Below are 4,489 nucleotides of genomic sequence, written 5' to 3'. Positions count from 1 at the left end.
GCACACACAAAAAACACACACACACACACACACACACACACACACACACACACACAATTAAAAATAAAAAAGTCTTTTAAAAGTTTTTGGTAGGGGGAATTATTTGTTTATTTGAGACGGGGTCTCTCTGTAGCTAGCCTGGAACTCACTCCATAGACCAGGTTGGCCTCAATCTCACAAAGATTCACCTGTCTCTCCCTCCTGAGTGCTGGGAATAAAGGCATGTGCCACCATGCCCAGCTTAAAAGTATTCTAAAAGTGCACACTTAATTTCAAAGTCTTAGCAGGAGAAACAAATATAAAAGATCACACTTATACTTTATTTATTATGTACTAATACTTTAGATATAGTGGATTATAAATAATACAGGATAGGTAGCCCCTATCTAAAATGCTTGGGGTTACCAATATTCCTTTTTTTTTTTTTTTGCATTTTGAGTATTTGCATATTTGTAGTAAGATATTGCTGACTGTTGTGGGTCACTATACTGTAATCCCATCTTTTAGGAGGCAGAAGGATCAGAAGCTCAAGGTCATCTCTGGTTACATAGCAAATATGAGGCTAGCCTGTGTTACATAAGACCCTTCTCAAGAAACACAATGCAACAAAAAAACTGAAACACAAGATATTTTGGAGATGGGACCCATGAATAAATAAGAAGTTTTTTTGTTGTTGTTGTTTTGTTCTTTTGAGACAGGGTCTCATTGAGACTGGACTCCAAACTCCTGATCTTCCTGCTTCCACTTCCCAATACTATGATTCCAAATGTGTACCACCATACCTGGCTTTAAAAAGATTTTTTTAAAATGTCACATGACACTTTTATACAAAGTCTAAAGGTTTTTTTTTTCTTTTATTAAAGATAGGGCCTTACTACACAGCTCAGGCTGGCCTTAAACTTATGGCCTTTCTCCTGATTCTTCCTCTTAAGTGCTAGGATTATAGGCCTGAGCCACCTTACCTATCTGTTTTTGTTGAGATACATCTCCATATAGCACAGGCTGACTTTGAATGCTATGTAACTAAGGATGACCTTGAACTTCTGATCTTCTTGCCCCATGTACTGACATTACAAGTATGTGTCATCATATCTAAAAAAATGTCTTACATAAAAAGGACACTGAAAAGCTGGGCATGGTGGTGCATGCCTTTAATCCCAGCACTCGGAAGGCAGAGGCAGGCAGATCTCTGTGAGTTCAAGGCCAGCCTGCTCTACATAGTGAGTTCCAGGACAGCTGGGGCTACAGGGAGACCCCGTCTCAAAAAGACCAAAAAAAAGGGACACTGAGTTTAACAAGGTTGAAATCACTGCTCCAGGAACTGTTCACAATTACTGCAAATTAGCTTAGTCTATAAAAGTTGAGGCGTATGGAGGCACACATTTAATGGTAGAGTGTTTGCCTCTTATGTATGAGGTTCTAGGTTCAACTCCCAGCATTTAAAAAAAGGGGAGAGGGAGAGGGATACAAGGAGTCTACGCACAGGAAAGAAAAACTTTCCTTTTCTTATGGAGTCTTCCGCTTCCATTTTTAGTAACTGAATACTAGCTGTTAACTGGCTACTGTATTTAATGCCTCTTTGGCTTCAAACTTATGATCTTCCAACCTCCACCACTCAATTGCTGGGAATACATACATAAGTCAACATGTGGGGCTTAAATATCATTTGTGTGTGTGTGCATGTGTATGTGTGTGTTCGCATAGTTGTGGGCGCACAAGTGTGTAGGCATGACCCTCCTGCCTTTGCCTCTTCATCATATTCTACCACCATGTGCCACCATAACCAGCTTGTTCCTTTTTAATTGGTTGCTATGTTTTTCATTTTAAAAAATTTAATTTAATTAGTTATTATTTTGGTGTCTCAATTAGATTTAAACATGGAGCCTCTTATAGATATGTACATGAATTCGTTGACTAACTACTTAGAACTGATAAGTTGTTAAGTGTATGAATGTTCAGCTTTAGCTCTCAAAAATAGTTGTTACACCCTACACTTCTGTAGTACAGAAGCACTCTAGCAGCTTTACATCCTTGCCAATGCCAGGAGTGTCTTTTGCTGGTAGATGTTTGGTGTCTTTTGCTGGTAGATGTTTGGTGTCTTTTGCTGGTAGATGCAGAACAGTATTGCATTGTGATTTTCACTTGTATTTTTAAAATGATTAATGCTGATTAGTACTTTTTCATAAGTTTATTGGCTATTTCTATTTGTCACTGGAATAAGAGATTCTATTATTTTGTTTTGCTTTTTTCCAGTGTTTTTGTGGACAGGTCTCATGTAGCCCAAACTGGTTCCAAACTTGTTATGCAGTTAAGGATATAATGAAAACCACTGGTGAGGCTTTATTTAATAATGATAATCTTATAGGGTCCAATGGTTTCTTAAGATGACACTCATTTTAATATAGTGTAACATTAATAAGTACTAAGCATAGTGGCTTACATGACATTTTGAACTTAGGCTCACACAAAGGCCAATAATTCTTTTCTTTCTTCCCCTAATGCTGGGAATTGAACCTAAGCATGTTAGGCAAATGTTCTATCACTGAACTGCATTCCTAGCTCTTCAACTTACATTTCTTAATGTCAGAATTAAATGACTTTGGAGGCATATATATTTTATCTAACAGAGATCACAGGGATTCTGATAAACAATCAGAAAGAAGAACTATCATACTAATATTCTAAGGAAAGGCGATATTGTACTCCAAACAGTAGTTAAGAAACAAGAGTTTATTATGATCTATAAATAATTTAAAAATTTGTTTAAAAGTTGGTGTTGGAGGGGAGGGAGTGGGCATGGATTTGATCAAAACACCTTATATGCATGTATGAAATTCTCAATAATTTTTTTTTAAAGGTGAACTCTGTAATCACCTAAGAAAGAAAACCCTTCAGTAGCTTTCTCTACAGGCTAGAGTGACTGGCATCCTCTTACATTTACCAAACCCTAAAGAGCTCTCTGTGAAAAGTATAAGGCAGGCTTTCCTCTGCTGGACAAGTTCAACTGACTGGTACCTTGATAACATCCAAAGTAACTTGCCAGCCAGTAAGTCCTTGTTCTGTTTTGCAAAATTGTTATTGAACCAGCATACCTTCCAAGAGCGTGATACTTGGCAGAAAGTGAGATCTCAATCCACTTTTGATGAATGAATGAATGAATGCTCAGAAGATGAATATACCAACTTGGCACCAGTGTTTGCAGTTCAGTGGAGACCTGAAAAATGCTGGGCTCCTGTTCTAAACATTGCATCAATCAGTCTCCTTCCCATCAACAAATCTTTCTCTGTCAATGACCCAAATGCAGAATTCCTTTGTTTGCTTTTGTACAATAAACTCAGAATTCTGACAAAAAAAAAGTTTGTGCATGGGGCTGAAGAGATGACTCAGGGTTAAGAGCACTAGCTGCTCCTGCAGAGGACCCAGGTTCAGTTCCCAGCACCCACATTGCAGCTAACAACCATCCATAACTCCAGTTCCAGGGGATCTGACACCCTCTTCTGACCTCTGTGGGCATTGCACTTACATATATGCAGGCAATACATTCATACACATTAAAAAAAAATAAGTTGGTGCACATTAGGGACTTATGGAATATTCACTCTGGCAAAACACCTTCTCTCTCAAAAGGAGGGCATGGGCCTGAATGTCATGCTAATTTCACAGATTATTTCTATTGAAACTATACAAATATAAGTGAACTGGAATACTCAGTGCAGAATGACATAATGGTAGAAACTGAATAAAGCTGAAGTTATGCAAAGGAAAACCTCCCAATACTTAAGAGCCAAACTAGAGTCTGGGCCCTAACCCTCACCCCTCCCCCAAAACAAAATATTTACATTTATACTCACCTTTCTGAAAAATCAGAGTCTATAAATTCTCTAGCTCGTTTTCTATCACTAAAAAGACAAAAAGATAGCTTAAGCACAACACATAAATACAACTTTATTTTTAAATAATTATCTCACTCTACATGGAATACATCCAAAGGCAAAAAATACAAAAAACATGTACACAAAACAAAAGCTTAATTCTTATCATGGAATAAAGGCATGACAACATAACAATTATTAAATAAGCTTAGTGAACACTCAGGGAAGAAAACAGCAAAGATTTATAAATGAATTTTTACAAAATTCTCGTTTTTAAAGTATAGTATATACAATGTCTGTTAACATGTATATGGCATAAAACACTGGACAGGACTGTTACATCATTAACTCACTTATCCGTGAAGTAAGAACATTTTTACTCAACAAAGGTTTATTCTTAGCTTGCTAAAACTCATGCAGGACATGTATGTAATATACATAACTCCTAATGTAATAAAGCATCTAAAGTGATAAAATGAGGCTTGAAGTAATAATCTTAAAAATTTTTGCTGGGCGTGGTGGTGTACACCTTTAGTCCCAGCACTCTGGAGGCAGAGGCAGGCGGATCTCTGTGAGTTCAAGGACAGCCTGGTCTACATAGTGAGTTCCAGGACAGC

The 4,489-nt window shown here is 37.4% G+C and overlaps 1 long non-coding RNA gene across 1 annotated transcript in view; it reads right to left on the bottom strand.

The window, feature by feature from the left end:
* LOC115068149 overlaps positions 1-3,901 on the bottom strand; it is an 8,577-nt gene extending 4,676 nt beyond the window's left edge. The window contains exon 1 of the long non-coding RNA XR_003847525.1: positions 3,852-3,901. This is a non-coding gene — a long non-coding RNA (uncharacterized LOC115068149). The remainder of the gene's footprint in view (positions 1-3,851) is intronic.
* Between the last annotated feature and the right edge of the window lie 588 nt (positions 3,902-4,489).

Source organism: Nannospalax galili, unplaced genomic scaffold, assembly GCF_000622305.1.
Source record: "Nannospalax galili isolate Female #2095 unplaced genomic scaffold, S.galili_v1.0 scaffold708, whole genome shotgun sequence".
Taxonomy (NCBI): Eukaryota; Metazoa; Chordata; class Mammalia; order Rodentia; family Spalacidae; genus Nannospalax; species Nannospalax galili.
Note: the sequence above shows the minus strand (reverse complement) of the source record. Positions and strands in the feature narration are given on the sequence as shown.